At 39.1% G+C, this 19246-nt stretch overlaps 1 protein-coding gene across 13 annotated transcripts in view; it reads right to left on the reverse strand.

Moving 5' to 3' along the window:
- The window catches only part of PARD3 (par-3 family cell polarity regulator), a 646254-nt gene that overhangs the window by 42632 nt on the left and 584376 nt on the right, over window positions 1-19246 (reverse strand). The window lies entirely within an intron of this gene.

The following is a 19246-nucleotide window of genomic DNA, read 5'->3' on the forward strand; positions in this document are numbered from 1 at the left end:
TTCTTTTGGCACAATCCTCTAATGTGTCTAGATCCCTCTGTATCCTATCCCTACCCTCCAGCGTATCTACCTCTCCTAATCTCACTGGTTCATAAGAAGGATAGTAATTCACGAGGTTTCACCTTTCATGAGTTATAATAGTTGCATTCCACCTTCACCTATACTTAGAAGCACATGTAGCTATTTTATTATGCGCACATTTCCCCTTCCAGACTGCTGTAGCTCAGGAGGGAACTTCTCATTGTTCCCCTAATTGGTTGAAGCATCTGTCAAATATACCCTGCTTCGATCAATTAGCTGGCATCTTTAAGTTGTCAACTGAAAATTGGACACCAATCTCTTGAATTTCATAGTCACTGGAGTATACAGACCTCTGTAATGATCAATCCCTGCTTGCTCTCCCATCCTTTGCTTCTCTATTTTAACTGGCCGAGAAGCTGAATTATTCTGTGCAGCACTGGATATTAATTTAGTTTTTTTAGTCATATCCTAGGCGAGATGTATTTTTTAAAATTCCATGTCAGCTCCAGCTTTTAGTAGCAGGACAGCAGAGAAAGTCACTACGTTGAAAAGAGTACTAATGGAGTAAGATTTACCCCTTGGACACATCACATATTCCCAGGGTGATGGAAAAGATGTTTCTACCAGGAAATTCAATGGCAGGGTGTAGGTAGGAAGCACTGAAGATCAGTCAGTTCCAAATAATGATTGCTATGTGAGCTGTAGCTCACGAAAGCTGATGCTCAAATAAATTTGTTAGTCTCTAAGGTGCCACAAGTACTCCTTTTCTTTTTGCGGATACAGACTAACATGGCTGCTACTCTGAAACTTATGGAAAACATGTAGGCTGAGATCGGGCTGGATCACAGAAATCCCCTGGGAGCTGCCACCTGATATGCCAAGACTACTTCTGCCCCTGCTTTCCTGCCCAGTCAGCTTAGGACTTCAGTGCCCTGCCTGGTTTGAGCCAAACCCGCTAGCCTGCTGCAAACCCAGACCCAGGTCTGAACCATGTCCCCTAACAGCTATAGGCATAACTGAAAGCAATTTAAGAAGTGTTCCTGCCTTTAACACTCAAATGCCCAACTACCGATGGGTTCCACACACTAAATAAATCTGTTTTACCCTGTATAAATCTTATACAGGGTAAACTCACAAATTGATCTCCCTCTATAACACTGATAGACAGGTATGCACAGCTGTTTGTCTCCCCCCCCCAAACATACTCTGGGTTAATAAATAAGTAAAAAGTGATTTTATTAAATACAGAAAGTAGGATTTAAGTGGTTCCAAGTAGTAACAGACAGAACAAAGTGAATTACCAAGCAAAATAAAATAAAACACGCAAGTCTATGTCTAATCAAACTAAATACAGATAAAAACCTCGCCAGTTCCAGTAAGCTCTCTTTTACAGGCTAGCCTCCTTCTAGTCTGGGTCCAGCAATCACTCACACCCCCTGTAGTTACTGTCCTTTGTTCCAGTTTCTTTCAGGTATCCTTGGGGGTGGAGAGGCTATCTCCTTAGCCAGCTGAAGACAAAATGGAGGTGTCTCCCACAAGCTTAAATAGACTTTCTCTTGTGGGTGGAGACCCCCTCCTCTCTCCTATGCAAAGTCCAGCTCCAAGATGGAGTTCTGGAGTCACCTGGGCAAGTCACATGTCCATGCATGACTCTCAGTTTTTACAGGCAGAAGCCATTGCTCACATGGCATCTTGAATGTCTCCAGGAGGACTTCTTATGTGGATTGGAGCATTCCAAGATGCATTGTTCCTTAAGTGCTTCTTGATTGGGCACCTAACTTTGCAATTCCTTTCTCCAGGAACTGACCAAATGCTCTACTAAGGTTATTTAGAAATCAAGCCAGTACACAGCCAATATTTATAATTTTGAATACAAAAATGATACATGCATGCAAATAGGATTAATAGATTCAGTAGATCATAACCTTTACATAGATATGTTACATGGCATATGTAGCATGGAACATATTCCAGTTATGTCATGTATATTCATAAGCCTATTTCCATGAAGCCTTATGGTGGGCACCATCACAGTAGGTTTATCTTTTTGCCTTGAAAAGCAAATTTCTCTTGCTTACATTTCCCCTCAGGACTCACATTACCACTCCCCTTGATTGTGCTGGAGTCTGCCCATTTGGTTAACAGGTTAAGCAGATGTGATGACTTCAAGTACTGAATATATTTAACGACAGACCTCCTTTAATAATTAGCGTTAGAATTTGCAAAAAGTGAACATAAAATAAAGATGTATCCTCAACTCTAAAATAAAATTAAACTGTGGGTTGTGTAATTACAGAATAGGTCTGGTGGTAATATGCTATACTTTTCACTTATTCAATCATAATATATTTTCTTATTCCAGATCAATTTTCAGACTTGGTTTTTCAGTATTAAGATTTCAGATGAACAACCTAGCTCCTTAGGATTGGTTACAATTTAATTTTCTGGAACATTAGGGTAACAGAAACGAGATCCAATTGTGCTACATTCTCTTTTCAGTCCCGATACACAAGCTTACAGAAGTGGTGACATAGTCTCATATGTATTATTGGTGTAAACCATTTTTGGAAAACAGACAATCTTGATGATGCAAGTTTCAAACATAAAATAAAAGTTTGTTATTTCATGGTGGTAATGATTCAATTTCAATTCAGATTGAAAACAGATTCAATTAGATTGTTGATATAATGTATTTTATTTATAAAAATATATCTACCAAATCACTTACTGTGGGCTCAGGCATCACTTTGCCATGAGCCCTGCAAATAAGATAGTGCTGCACCAGAAACAGGCCAGGAAACTCTTTGCTCCCCTGCCCGGGCACATAGGACAGGAGTGTACTGTTTATTTAAGGTAAACTCAGTCTTCTCACTCTAGCCAGACTTCTATTGTTTATAATTATTTAAAATAAGTTGCTTGTTGTTAATTTGATTAGTTAAAAAAAAACCACCTTTGTATTTAATTATATATATACACACACACACTTTCTTCAACCCATTACTTTGACTCCTGCTACTGCTGAAGAGGGATTGATTTTTGGAGCTGGCTGAAAATTGGAATTTCTGTCATGTGGGAAATTCCAATATTTTGACATTTGTTTTTGTCCCAAATTGAATTGAAAAGTCAAAATATTGAAATCTTTCAGAGAACAGAGGATTCCAGCAAAGTATGATTTGGAAATATGGAAACATTTCATTTTGACATTTTCACTCAAAATGAAATGTTTTGACATTCTCCAGAACTAAAGTGTTTAGTTCAGTTTGTCAAACGGAATCAAGAGCTTTCACTTTGGGTCAGTCTGACGTTAATCTCTGTCCTCTGAACTGCTACAGTGCCTTGTGGGAGTTGTAACTCAGGTGCCTCATACCTCCCTTCTGCTCTGCTTTTAAAATGATGCATCAGAGTAGTTCAATCACAGTGGAGATGTAGTCCAGCCAGAATGCCCAGCTCATAGAAGAGAATGGGAGCATGAGGCACTGGACCAGCTAAGGGAGAGAGAGAGAAATACTGAACTGCGTTGAACCAAAATGTTTCAATTCAGCTTGACAAATCAAAATATTTCACTCTGAGCTGACCAACCTGAAGCAGAATATTTTGTTTAGATATTCCCAATGGAAAAATAAATTTTAAAATGACAGCAAAACTCCTGACCAGCACGACTGATTTTATTAAGTTTAGCTTAATGGTAAAAGCTTTAACCACATAATCTAAATGAAACTTTCAAACAATAATGAAAATCTAACAAAAATAGGAGAGGAATAGGGGGGAAATGTACTATCCTCCCTTTACACTGAATGTGCACAACCTGTATAAAAATCTGTAAAAAAAGCAGCTATTTTCCACATTGTTATTGGGCTTATAAAAAGACTGAAGAAATAATGGGCAATTTATGCTTTCTGAAATTAGCTACAACAAGGTAAGTAATTGCTGTGCAAGTCATACAACGTTTTACAAACTATGTTCTTCCACTGAACAAGGTTCTCAGATTGCCTTTAAAAGGTATTATCTTCTGTAATCATTTTTGGTGTTGAAAGCAATTACTTTTCAACGGGAAAAGCAAGTGCGAGAACAAGGGCATCCAGGACCAGAGTTCCCAGCAGTTTGTAAACCCTGACCTTTCATATTCAGTTACTGACCTAGTTGGTAAAAGGACAGTGCAATGATTAACTTACTATTCCCCTCATCTTAAACTGCATGAAAGGCCATTGAGACCTGTGTCTGGTAAGCAGCTTTGAAGAAGAAACCTGTATAAGGTTTGATCATCTAACAAGGAATTTTCACCCCTCTGCCCCAGTAAGGTGTGAGTTTAGTGTAAGTAAAATGCATGTAAGGGAGATGAGAAACAAGAAAGAAACCCCCCAGCAATAAGTTAAGGGCAGTCGGATGCAGAGAGAGCTTGGGACAGAACTGATTAAGGGTTCTCCTGGGAGGCCACACAATAGGCAGGTGGTGCTGTTGCTACTACAGCAGCGCTCAAAGTCAGCAAAGAAGCGGCAGAGTAAGAACAAGCAGTAACAGAGCAAATGCACAGAGCTGAATGAATACTTCTGCCCTGCTCACTCTCTCTATCACATCAATAGCTTGGTTTTCAGTGTCAGAGGATTTAAACAACAATAGGCAAGTGTGGGAAGAAAATGTTAGCGGCAGTAGTATGAAGTAACAATTGGTGAGAAGAGGGAAAAGATTACAAAGCTTTTATTAGGCTGCCAGTGCAGGCCTATCAGCAGACTTGCACTTTGTGGGTTAGACCCACATCTTCCCCTTCTCACCTTCCAAGGCCATTTGATCACCTGCATTTTGGAGGGAAAGAGATGCAATGGGGCCAGTCATTTCCTTTCAGCACTGCCTGCTGCTGGGGAGAGACGGGGGGGGGGGGGGGGGGGAGGGGAGGGAGAGAAATTACAGCAATGAATCCAGGTAGAGCCTCTCTGCACCTACGCCATAGGTGGTGCAGTGGGAGGGAGGGAGGGAGATTACTTATTATAACTCCGCTCTCTTGTCTTCCTCTCCCCCATTCTTCCCTGCAGCTAGGAGAGGAGCTGTGAGAAGGAGTGTAAAGATGTGGAGAGCTCAAGGGGGAGTCAGGGTTCTTTTGAAGGAATGGGGCCAGGGTGGACAGATGAGTCAGGGGATGTTTTTTTTCTGAGGAGGTATGAATAAGGTTAACAGAGGATTCAGAAGATTTGAGAGGTAAGGGATATGTTTGCAGGGGTAATAGAGATTAGAGCAATAAGGGATCTGATTGATGTAATGAAGAAATCATGCAAATGGGGTGAGGCAACAAGAGGATGAGGGGTTTAGGCAATCTGTGAGTGAACAATGTGCATCCAAGATAGCAAGCAAGAGTCTTGGGAAATAAGATACTAAAAGGAGAATAGGAGGACTAGGACAAGCGGAGTATGGGAAATGGATGAGGATAGGAATTCAGCAGGTAGGGTGGAGGAAGGAAATGGAGTGGAAAGAGGAAAAAGTGAGAGAGAACGATGTTTGGAAGAGAAAAGTCTTGAAGAAAGAAAAGTTGCATGAAGGAATTTAACAAAATTGGAGGAGAACAGAGGAAGGTGGGTAAACAGACAGGCAGCAATTGTTGTTTCATTCAACTTTTGAATACACAATAAAATAACAAAACCCTGAAGATGTTTCTGATTATTAGATAGGTGATACCTTAACCCTGGGCCCAGCCGATTTTCATTTGGAAAAGGTAGTTGCGGCACTGTGCAATGAAGCGAGCGTCTGACTAGACGACTGCATGGTAACTGGGCAGCCACAGGAAAAGTAAGCTAGCTAAGATTAAAGAAATGTTACAACCTTTGTGAGACTTTGAGGACTGCTGGGCGGTCTGTGAGAGTTAATGTGATCTATGAGAGTGATTGGTGTTTGTTTACGGAACATCTGAAGGGAGAAACAGATACTGCAGAGCAAGAAGGTAACAGAGAGCAAAGCTGCTGAACTGAAACACCCCCTGTGGTCTGTTTACTGTTTTCCATAAAGAGGAGACACAATGTAGCCAAACCCTATACCCTCGAGTCAGTTCTTCAGGTGTACAACACACATTTTTAATTTATTAACGAGTTAAAAATCGTAATGGTGGGTCTCTGATTCCTGAGAGCCTAGAATTACCCTGAAAACTAAGACTTGGTGTTAAGATTCAATAACTAGTAGCTTTATTGAACACATCCATTCTGTCAGGAGGTTTACCTGCAGCACAACTGTGGAAAACTCCCAAATTCCTGATTCCGAACTGCACTAGGTCTCATGCAAAACCTGGAACAGGGTTATTTGGGGGATGCTACAGCTTTAGATATTATACTGTTTTACTCAGGAACAGTAAATGGCTATGAGCCAAAATGGATGGAACTTCTGGTACCGTTCTTGTTCGATTCACCTTTGCAGTCTAAAATAAAGGTTTTGTGAGCTTTAATAACAAGAATACTCAACACTTTCCAGAAGCTATACACACATTATCCAATTAAGCCTCACAACACCCTGGAGGTAGGTAATAAGCCAGTGAACCTGAGGCAGAAAGGTTAAATGATTTGTTCAAGGCCACATGGTAGAGTCAAGATCAGAACTCAGGTTTCAGAGTAGCAGCCGTGTTCCTGGCTCCCAGCCCCATACATAAGGCCTCAACTCTATTGTGAGCTCCACAGGGGTGAATTCCTGAGCATACTCACAGCTTCACTGACATCAAAGGGTATGCCTACACTGCAATTAAACATCCATGCCTGGACCATGTCAGCTGTCTTGGGCTAGTGGAGCTTGGACTAAGGGGCTGATTACCTGAGGTGTAGATGTTTGGGCTTGGGCTGGAGCCCAGGTCTAGGACCCCATGATGGGGGGAGGGTCCCAGAGCTCTGGCTCCAGCCTGAATCCAAATGTCTACCTCAGTTAATCAGCCCCTGACCCCAAACCCCACAAGCCTGAATCAGCTGAATCAGTGGGCCAGCCACTGCAGTGAGACATACCTATAGGGGCCCCATAGAGGCTCACAAGTCCTCCTAAACCCAGAGCACATTGCAGTATCCTCTGGACCACATTGCCTTTGATTTAAATAATACAATACATCAAAAGTAGAGTTGTAAAAGTTATACTGCTATATTTCCTATTGCCTTCTAGTATTGTGCTGTTCAACACAATACAGAGCACAGATATTACAGCAATATGCCTGAGAAATACTTTAAAAGATTTATCAATTTACTCTGTGTTGCAATACTGTAAATTAGCTGGGTGATTTTTTTCCAGTTTCATAAGCAGCAAAACTAGGCAAATATTTTCCTACCCCCCAAACAATTGCTTTATTAAATTATGAAAATGACAGCTTTGGAAGAGATTTTTTTTAAAGTGAGTTAATTTTCAGTTCTGTATGGTAGTTTCTGACAGCACTTTTATTTAGAATGATTATTGATCAACTTTAGTTCAGAGAGTTTTCTAATTTAGAGGAAAACTCTACATTTTGTCTCTTTCATCTGCATCAGGTACTAAAATATGAACGTCTGCACTCATTAACAAAGTATAAATGGAGAACATTGTCTGATGCAGAGAGACTGAACTAGTGCTAACCTAATGGCACAGCATCCTGAATTTCAGAAAAGAAAAGATTTAAATCTGAACTTTACATATTTTTCATGCACACCTGCACTGGAACAGCATATTCCATATATATGAATTGGCTAAAGTATACTGACATACTAGGACATAGTTACTTATTTTGGATGCTCTTTCTGGTTAATTCCACACAGTCTAGGAAACTCATGTCCCCATTTAAAAGCTGCATGGGACAATGAATACATATAAGGACAAGAAGTTACAAGAGACGTACATGTGATGGTGGCAAAAGCATCAGACTTGGCAAAGAAGACTTAAAAACAAATTTTTAAAATGTATTTTGACAAACTGACTAGTCGAGTTATGTATTTCTTTAACATTAGCTAGTTTATCAAATCTGCTGACCCGGTATGATTATTATACTGTGAATATTTATCATCAGAACCAGGGGTGAAAGTAAGGTGGTACGGGCTGGTACAGCGTTCCGGTAAAAAGTGGCTGCAGGTACTGGTCCATACAGCTGACGTTAAAGCACTGCAACAGCAGCGCTTTAAAGTCATTGCCTCTTTTGCACCCCCGGGCCACCAATGGGGGTGGGGTGGGGGGGCAAAAGGAGCAGCTGCCCTGGGGCTGGCGATTTAAAAGCAGTGGCCGGAGCCCCGGGCCCTTTAAATCGACACTGGAGCCCCGGACAGTGCAGGCCAGGCAGAGTGGATGGGCTGGCTGGGGGATGCTGACCCCCCCAGCCCTGCCCCTTCCATGGGGGGCAGGGGCGGAGCCGGCCCCCATACCAGTAAGAGTTCAATTTTACTTTCTCTCCTGATCAGAACATTTTGACATAATTTGCAGGGTTAAAATAGTTTTACAGTATTATAATACATACACTTCAGCTTTCTGTAAAACAAACATTTAGGCAATTTCTGGGTGCAGCCTGGAAAACAGTTTTTTAAAAACAATTAAGTTCATTATGACACGTTTTATGTGGGCATAATTTGTGAAGAAAAGCATGCAAACTCAATGCTTACACTAAATATGTGGCAAGGGAGCCATTTACTAGGCTTTCATACAAAATACAAATGTATTACTAAATGTCTATGTCTAAAACTCTGTATGTAGTACATCATATTTTAAATTATTAACATCTCTGCTGGAGAAGCTTCCTTCATAAAATATTTACACAGCACATATCAGGACTCTATATTTTGCCAACAGTTACAGAAGGTGTATGATAAACAGAGTTAACAGGTCACATTTTTTCTCAATATCCTATCCTTTTAAAATTAAAACCAACCAACCAAACCTCAAGTTATTCTTACATTGTGAACTTTGTTATTAAATACTACATTCCAATATAACACTATATTCTGATTCCTAGCAGCAGTTAGGGTCAAAGGGCAGCCCTTATGTTAATGATAGCACATGGCTATACAATACAAGGGGCAAGCATGTAACTATTACTTTTTCAATTAGTAGCAACAATCAATACATGTAGTAAAAAGCCTTAAGGAAACTTGCAAAATGTTGCCAAGTACAAATACAGTTCTTTTTACAAAAGTAACAAATACAGGAACTATAATAATGTTTGGTGCTGCCAACCCTACGTTTCAAACCAGGCAACATGGAAGAGGTATATTCTTTAAATTAGATAAGTTTTTAAAGAAAATAAGCATTGGGTAATTTACTCTTTTCTAATGTAGGTAATAAAACTAAAAGCATTTCCATACTGATTCATAACACTGTATTATTTGACCAGAGAGAGAGGAAAATGAAATTCATGATGCAAACTTTTAAAGCTTGTTAGAATATTATTTTAAAATAAGCAAGAAAAATGTTCTGATTTTTGCAAGTAGCGTTCCTATGGGATAGTACAAAAGAGAGCCAGCGGCAATTCAAGCTCTTAGGCTCTTAGAAAGCTTCTCAACACAATATGGGAATTCTGTTGGCATTTGTGTATTCAGTTTGCCAATGTCAAAATAAAATTTTAAAGACCAATATAAAGGAACATAAGAAAATAATTAATATACAGAAATACTGTCAAAGTTAAAAACAGTCAAATATTTATGTGCTCAGAAATAAAGAAGATACCATTACTACCACAACTTCAGTTTTATAACCTGGTTTGAAACATTATCCTAATAAGTGTATATGCTTCTTCAAGGTGGCAAACACCAACGTTTTGAATAAGGTTGGTAGTAATACTATTTTAAGTTGTGTACACTAAATACATGTGTTGCGATAAAGGGCTAGCATTAGCTTATATCCCCGGAAAAAAAAAAAACTAAAAAGGGTTTCTTTACTGTTAAAGTAGGCCTACAGTAAGGAAAAGTCTATCACAGTCCAAGAACTGAGGATTCTATGGTTTTCACATTGTGGATTTTTAAAAGTTTTGTTTTAAAGAAGATGTGACAAACAAAATTAACCCAACAAAAATAATTTTTAAAACACATCAGGAACAAAAGAAATCCTAGCAATGGAATAGGTCCTTTACTAGATATGGATGGTAAAATCATCAGTAATGACACAGAAAAGGCAGAATTAGTCAATAAAATTTTTGGTCTTTTGTTTGGAAAGAAACTGTACAATGTAGTCACATCTTATAGTGACAATAAAATACTTTCTATCCCAAAAGTAACTACTAAACAGCAATTACTAAAGTTAAACATTTTAAATTCTGCATGATGAAGGTAACATGCACCAAAGAATTTTAAAAGTACTGGCAGGGATTTTCGGAGCCCATGATGTTGAAATTTACATGATCATGGAACACTGGGGGAAATCTAGATTGCTGGAAAACAAGAAAACATTGCGCCAATATTTAAAAAGGGTAAATGGGATGACCCAGGTAGCTATTGACTAGTTAGTCTGACATTAAAATCTGGGAAAAATCATGGAAAGGAGTATAAGGGATGTAACCAATAAAGCATTATAGAATGGTAGCATAATTAATGCCAATCAACATGCCTTTATGGAAAACAGGTCTTGCCAAACAAACGTGATCACATTTTATGATAAGATTACAAATTTGGATGATAACAAAAATCTTGACATAATACTCTTAGTCTTCTACATAAAGAACTAGGGAACATTAGTAGTATCACCACCTCATGATATTCTGAACCAAAATTAGCACTCTACAAAAATCAATGCAGCTCATAATAAATGGATTAAAATCTGGCTAAATGACAGATGTCAAAAGGGAATGGTGTTGTTTCTTGTGATGATATATTAATGATAGGTCAGTTCTGCAGACCTACCTGAATTGCTTGGTAAACTGGACTCATTTGAACCACATAGATTTCAGTATAGCCAAATGCAAGGTCAGGTACTTAGAAGCAAAAAGTGTAGATCACACTTACGGGAAGAGGGACTGTGTCCTGGAAAGTAGTGACCTTGAAAGGGCCTTGGGGATCACACGGGATTACCAACTGAAAATGAGTTTCCAGCCCAATGGAGGTTCAGAGCTCTTAGCAGTCCTTGAATGTATAAGCAGGGGAATATCAAGTACAGAGTAGTTCTTCTACATATGGCATTAGTGTGAGCATTACTAGAATGCTGTGTCCATTTCTCGTCTCTACACTTCAAAGTGGATCCTGCCAAACTGTAAAGGGCTTAAAAAAAGATTGATCTGAGGACTGCAAAAGCTGTCTTACTAAAGAAAATCCATCTATTTAGTTCATCCAAAGAAGGTTAAGCAGAGACTTGATCACGGTTTATAAGTACCTAAATAAAGGTCAAGATTTCGGATACCACAGATCTCTTTTAATCAAGCAGACAAGGGCATAACAAGATCCAATGGCTGGAAGACGAAGCTTAGACAAATTCAAAGTAGAAATAAGGCACACATTTTTAAATAAGGATAATCAACCATTGAAACAACTTACATAGGGACAAGGTGAATTCATTGTCATTTATTTTAAAATAATGACAAAATGAATGTGTTGAGTGCCACAGAGCCAGATTTTCGGAAGTTAGGCAATAGGTAATAATTTCTACATTTATAATTTGTATAGGCAAATATTGTGTTTACATACCAACCAGCTATTTGCACAAGCAAACAGTTAAGAATCTAACTAGCCATGCATTTGTACAAACAGCTGATTGTAGATTCTGGGTGGAGGCCAGTAGGATTCCCTTTATATGTATACATATATACAGCCTCCCATCTGAAAATGGAAATACTACTACTTACCTACTTGACAAGGGTGTTTTGAAGCTGAAATTCATTTTTTGTGAGGCACTCAGATACTATGGTGATAAGTGCCGCAGAAAAGGATATAAATGAATGAACATATGTAAATCCTCAATCTTATTTGTTTCCCTTATTACCCCTTCAATCCCAATCAATGTGTTGTGTCTTGTTTTAGATTAGATTATGTTTGTAGAGTGTCTATCACAGTGTGGCCCAGACCAGAGTGGGGTCTCATTGTGATACTGCAATGCAAATAAATAAATACAAATGATGTTTGTGACGTAAGTTAGATATGCACAAATATTTGAGCATATTTAACTTGGAAAATTTGACCCTTACCATCTGGTGACTGGAATGTTTTGTAAAAACATAGCTGACTTCAGTTACCAACTGGAATGTGATTGGACTATAATATTTCTGGAGTTATTGTCCACTAAACTTGTGTGATCTATTTTTGTTTAGTGATCTTGTGTGATCTATTTTTGTTTAGTGATATTATCTATGGACCAACCAAAAGTTGTAGTAAACTTAAATAAGAGTTAAATTTTCCTGCTGGCTGAAGAATTTGCTAATTGCTGTGATATTTGCATAATAATATACACTGGTTAATAGAAGAACTATATTCTTTATTGTATATGAATAAATGAATCATATAGGTGAAGAAATAAATTATTCACCAATATCAGCTATTTAAAAACTGTTAATAATATTGTTCCTTACGTTAATTTTATTTAAAATATTATTTATAACATGGTATGTACAAATTTATACTACAATATAACCTCAGAGTTATGAACACCTGAGTTACAAACTGACTGGTCAACCACACACCTCATTTAGAACTGGAACTATGCAATCAGGCAGCAGAGACAAAACAAAAAAAAGCAAATACTATAAAGTAAAGGGAAAGTTTCTCCTACATAGTAAAGTTTCAGAGCTGTATAAATCAATGTTCAGCTGTAAACTTTTGAAAGAACCACCATATTGTTTGGTTCAGAGTTTCAAACATTCAGAGTTACGAACAACCTCCATTTCCCAGGCGTTCATAACTCTGAGATTCTATTGTATTGCACAAGTACATTACATTTAAGTTATGTTTTAAAATCTCATTTACAGTTAACAGCTCTGGTTCCCTGATTTGCTCTAGATCCTCCAAACTGGGGATTTTTCCCAGCATGGCAGAGTCCTCAGCAGGCACATAGTGGGTGTAGCTGGCTCCTAGGGCACTCTCCCTGAAAGGGAGGAAAGGGGGATGGTGGTGTTCAATGTGATGTAAGGTAATTCAGAATAGAGCATGCTGTGCTGTTGGCTATTTCAATAGGGGGACTGCACCTTAGAGACTGTTTCCAGCTGGCACAGTTTGGACCAGCTCCCTACGGTGACCAGATGTCCCTAATTTATAGGGACAGTCCTCATATTTGGGGCTTTTTCTTATATAGGTGCTCCCACTCCCTGTTCTGATTTTTCACACTTGCTGTCTGGTCACCCTACAGCTCCCTGACAATCCCGCTTTCTGCTCTGCTTAGTGTACACATAGTAAAGTGAGAATCTGGCCCACAATTATTTATCTTTATGGATATTTGTCTCAAACATTTGTGCCATAATAATGAGGTTAACTGCCTAGCAGAAGACCGAAAAATATATGATTAAGTTACATTACAGACTAGTTTGAATGCAATTTAGCTTTAGCACTCGTATGGTATTATGTTTATAACATACAACACAGATTACAATTTATTGAAAAAGCAGTAACCCTATAAAAATTGTTGCTTCTTTCCAGATTAATACTTCCTGCTATCATTTCTCATAGACCAAGACGAAACTATATCAGCCACAAGGATGAAAAGTAAACGGAAATATGCTTCCATCTGGAAAGACAGAGACCTCTGAGGCATTATCACAGATTCACACTTTCAAAGGGGCCTAGAAGATTTTTTTTCCCTTTGGAGGGTGCAGTGAGCAATCATAACAACAAATTATATTTTCAGCGGGGGAACAACAGTATTCATACAATGAAATATTTCATTACATATGCAGTCCAAGATTATTTACAATAAATGGGTGTGAATGTTCCAGAATTTTAAAAAGGCCAATAAAAACTAGCAATTTCTCAGTAGAAAAAGGAAAAGTTAGAGTAAAACAAGAAGGTTTTAAACAATCAGCTTTATGGGATGATTGAGAATTCTAAAGTAGAATTATATTTGTAACACAAGTGTTAAGTCTGCCCTGTGCTGATTCTTTCAAAATCCTTTAAATCATTTAACAGAAAACAGGTGTTTAAGCTCTTATAGTACATCTGTCATACTCATACTTCTTTTTTTGTTCTATTGAATTTAAACACTAATACAAATGTGACCTTAGTTAGCTCAGCAATGAAGAATACCCTTCATAAAAAAACTTTTATAGATGTATGAAAATGGACTAATAAGTCAGTGTTTCTGGCAAACACTCAGTAAATCATATATAATTCAATACTGTAACTAATCACTTTCTTTGCACCTTTATTTAATAACAGCTCTCTCCTGAAAATTAAATCTTCCAGTCTGACATGATTTAAAACAAATGTTATTATAAATAAGGAGACTCAAACACAATCATTTCATCTACTTCAGGAACAGTGAATAATGAATGATGCTGTCAGATTAGGTCTTGGTTTGACTTGGGGAAGCTACAGTAGCTGCCACTTTTTTGTTATGGCTATGAACATTTTATAAAAAGTTGATCTAGCTCTATCTTTCTTTTTATGGGCAAAAAGCAATATTAAGTCTTTATACAAAATAGCATGACTCTGGCTTGACAATAAACAAGAATCAGCAACATGGGCAAGGTATTGCTAAAAAGTTACCACATGAAGGAACCATAAACTACAATAAACTCATAATTAAAGTACCCATGGACCTTGTGATTAAAAAAAAAAAAGATGAATTACAGGCTTGTTAGAAGAAAATCCTCCTGTTTATCCATGAACAGGAACAATTAGCATTTAGAATTGCTGACGCTGGACATGATGTAATTTGTTTATTGCTGCCACTTCTGTTACGTATTTCCAACCAAAATAATAGGCACAGAGGTGATGTGCTTCGTCTCTGGGGCAAAGCTTGCCACCTGCACAACTTTTCAGCACCCCAGGCTTGCCAATCAACACAGCAGCTTTGACAGCGATCTCAGAGGAGGCTTTGAGTGTTAACCTCACCAAGAGGATAGAGACGTTGCACACACAGTCAAGTGGAAGGAGATTAACAATAAAGTAAAATAAACACACCAGCAAGGGCTAACTCAGACCAAAAAGAGAGGTACACCTCTGCAGTTTGGGTTGGCTGCTGCCCCTTAGCATGAACATCAGGCACTGGAAAAGAATCAGAGTCCAGCAATTAAAGTCACAGAGCTTTCTGTGGTTATAAAATAGTCAACAGGCAGTGATTAGCAATGCTGGCAGTGAACAGAGGTGGTTATTCTCTTAATGAAACCCTAGATCTGAGATTTCTACCTCAGCTTCCACTTATTTGCCATAATTATAGGATGCCTATGTAATAGTCACATTTACTTCCTCCTGTTATCTGTTTCAGTAAATTCGAGAGTTTTTAAGATAATGTACCCCACTCAACCGCTACTGTTTTGAACCATTTGCTCATTTTTAAGACATTGGTATATAATAGCAATGTTGCTAACTCTTGTGATTTCATCACCAGTCTCACCTTTAATTTTTTTTAAAAGTAGGTTGGTAGCCCTCATGGCTGCACAAAGAGGACTGAAAACATAAACCAAGTGGACCCAAAAGGTTTCAAAAATAAGAAAACAAATAAAAAGAATGCATGATTTCTGGATGCTTGAGGTTGACATTACTGTAACAGGTTAGATTAAGACGACATCAGAGCCACATTCTGTTCTGAGCTAGGGATACACTGAAAAAAAAAAAAACTAGGAAAAGAACTCCCATCCACACCTGCCAGTCCACCACAGCTGGAGCAGCAAGGAGCAAGGTATAGGGCTTGAGGGGAAGGCCTGAACATTTTAGTGTGTACGTGCCCTAGCCTGGCCTATCATATCTCTGTCCAGTGCAAATGACAGAAGATAACTTGCTGAGAAAGCTGTGCATGAGGCAGATAGGACATGGGCTCTGGTTAATGCTGCTTTTGCAGTGTTTACATGCAACTGTATGACAGGGCGATTTTGCTGTTTTCATGAATTTGACCCTGAGGAAGTAACTTGGAAGGCAAATGTCATTGCAACAGGCACAGTCAAATATTTTTACAAATATATCAACATGGAACGCTTGAAAACTACTGAGAGTTAACAGAGTTGAGAGAATAAAACATTACTTAATAATGATTCATTCCACCTCATTTTTTAAGTTCCCATATTGTTTGAATACTTCCATTAGCATACTTGATCCGAACCTCTATAGCTACTGATACATCATTATAAATAATTGAATACAAGCCTATGGGTCATTGCATTGGAAAATGCATTCTTGAAAGTAGAAACTGATTCTTTTCATCTCATGCAGCTCAAAAAATTTAAAATAATTGAATTTAACTTTGGTAAAGTGATTTGAAGCTACAACAGTCTCTCTTTCCTTCCTTACCGCTGACCTCTTTCTCTACTGCCCACTTATTGTTTCCAAGCCCTAGTCCAGTGGGCAATTAAACTGACCCCAAGCATAGCACTCCAACTATCTTCCTGAATAGAATGACACGATCGAGGTGATCTCTTTAAACCTTTTCACATCTGAACATCATAGCTGCCTTAATAATCTACCTCAGAACACCCTTATATTTATCATAGCAATAGCACTGAAGAGTTTGTTCTTATTTCCCTTACTAGCTTGCTTAGGGCTAGGTTAGCAATGTGCACAGGGGAAGAGTGCAGCACTAACACTTTTTGCGGCTCAGTGCACTGGAGTTGAGGGAGAGGGTGTGAAGCCAAGGCTAGACCCATTAATTATATGCCCACCTATACAGGAAGGGGACTAGTGGCCAGAAGCTATTGCTTTCCTCCTGCATTATGAACAGAGATGCACTTGCCTTACATTCCCTTACTCTGCAGCACAGACATAGGCCAGCTCATGGTTGAGCTCTTACTAATTTTACCTTTACACAAAGTTGTCTCCTTATCCAGTAGACTAGATTTAGAATTTTTTCTAGAAATTTAGAAACTGATTTTAAGAACATAAGAATGGCCCTACTGGGCCCCAAAGGTCCATCTAGCCCGGTATCCTGTCTTCCGACAGTGGCCAGTGCCAGGTGCCCCAGAGGGAATGAACAGAACGGGTAATCATCAAGTGATCCATCCCGTGTCGCTCATTCCCAGCTTCTGGCAAACAGAGGCTAGGGATACCATTCCTGCCTATCTTGGCTAATAGCCATTGATGGACCTATCCTCCACGAACTTATCTAGTTCTTTTTTGAACCCTGTTATGGTCTTGACCTTCACAACATCCCCTGGCAAGGCGTTCCACAGGTTGACTGTGCGTTGTGTGAAGAAATACTTCCTTTTATTTGTTTTAAACCTGCTGCCTATTAATTTCATTTGGTGACCCCTAGTTCTTGTGTTATGAGCAGTAGCAAACAACATTTCCTTATCTACTTTCTCTACACCAGTCATGATTTTATAGACCTCAATCATATCTTCCCTTAGATGTCTCTTTTCCAAGCGGAAAAGTCCTAGTTTTATTAATCTCTCCTCAAAAGGAAGCCGTTCCATACCCCTAATAATTTTTGTTGCCCTTTTCTGCACCTTTTCCAATTCCAATATATATTTTTTGAGATGGGGTGACCACATCTGCACGCAGTATTCAATATGTGGGCATACCATGGATTTATACAGAGGCCATATATTTTCTGTCTTACCATCTATCCCTTTCCTAATGATTCCCAACCTTCTGTTTGCTTTTTTGACTGCTGCTGCACATTGAGTGGATGTTTTCAGACAACTATCCACAATGACATCAAGCTCTCTTTCTTGAGTGGTAACAGCTAGACCCCATCATTTTATATGTATAGTTGGGATTATGCTTTCCAATGTGCATTACTTTGCATTTATCAACATTAAATTTCATCTGCCATTTTGTTGCCCAGTCACCCAGTTTTGAGAGATCCTTTTGTAGCTCTTCACAGTCTGCCTGGGTCTTAACTATGTTTGGTAATTTTGTATCATTTGCAAATTTTGCCACCTCACGGTTTACCCCTTTTTCCATATCATTTATGAATATGTTGAATAGGACTGGTCCCAGAACAGACCCCTGGGGGACATCACTATTTACCTCTCTCCATTCTGAAAACTGACCATTTACACCTACCCATTGTTCCCTGTCTTTTAACCAGCTACCAATCCATGAGAGCACCTTCCCTCTTATCCCATGGCAGCTTACGTTGCGTAAGAGCCTTTGGTGAGGGACCTTGTCAAAGGCTTTCTGAATATCTAAGTATACTATATACCCTTGGTCCACATGCTTGTTGACCCCCTCAAAGAATTCTAGTAGATTGGTGAGGCCTGATTTCCCTTTACTAAAACTATGTTGACTCTTCCTCAACAAATTATGTTCATCTAAGTATCTGACAATTCTGTTCTTTATTATAGTTTCAATCAGTTGGCTCAGTACTGAGGTCAGGCTTACAGGCCTGTAATTGCCGGGGTCACCTCTGGAGCCCTTTTTAAAAATTGGCCGCACATTAGCTATCCTCCAGTCATCTGGTACAGAAGCTAATTTAAATGATAGGTTACAGACTACAATTAGTAGAAGTGAAATGTGAATGGGAACAAAAGATCTGACTGCAGAAGGGTGAGAAAAACAGTATGAAAGATCACTGAGCATAAGGCAGTTTTGCTCAGCCAACGGATCAGAGATGGCACCTTTTGTCTAGGCTGCAGGTACTAGGCCAGATTCTCTGGTCGATTAGGGCAATGCTGCATCAGCCCCTGCACAGAGGAATTCTCAGGTGGTGTAGAGCTACTCCGACCCCACCTCCCTTCCTTTAGTAGTGGGGGAACACCCAGGATCTCCCTGTACCTCAAGGATTCCCACTTGCTGGAACAGCCCCTGGCAACCAATAGCAGCCAGCACAGTTTAGAGGAGATGTTGGAGGTGTCACCTACCGCTGAACCAACTGAAATCAGTGGCTGCAAAGTTGGGCTGAGACCTTCCCCCACCTCCAGCTTTGTACAAGCAGTTTGTCCGACCTGGAGCACTAGCCCACTATCTGTACTTAACAAGACTTCTCAGTGACATTAGACTGAGGTGTTTTAATGTGTATTTGACCCTCGATTGTATTATATAAGCCTGCGTTAGTTAAAAACAAACTGAACAGGAATGAGATTACTTAAAGTGGGGTTACTCCCTGTTCCCAAGAGAAGGAAACCAAGAGACAGAACTTAGATGAGGCAGTAATTACAATTCGAGCACCTTCTCAAAGGCATGGGTCCATGGTGTGTTGGGGAGCCATTCCCAAAAGTACAGTACTCCCAATGGCTTTGGTCAACTGGAACAAAGGG

Source organism: Natator depressus, chromosome 2 (assembly GCF_965152275.1).
Source record: "Natator depressus isolate rNatDep1 chromosome 2, rNatDep2.hap1, whole genome shotgun sequence".
NCBI lineage: Eukaryota > Metazoa > Chordata > Testudines > Cheloniidae > Natator > Natator depressus.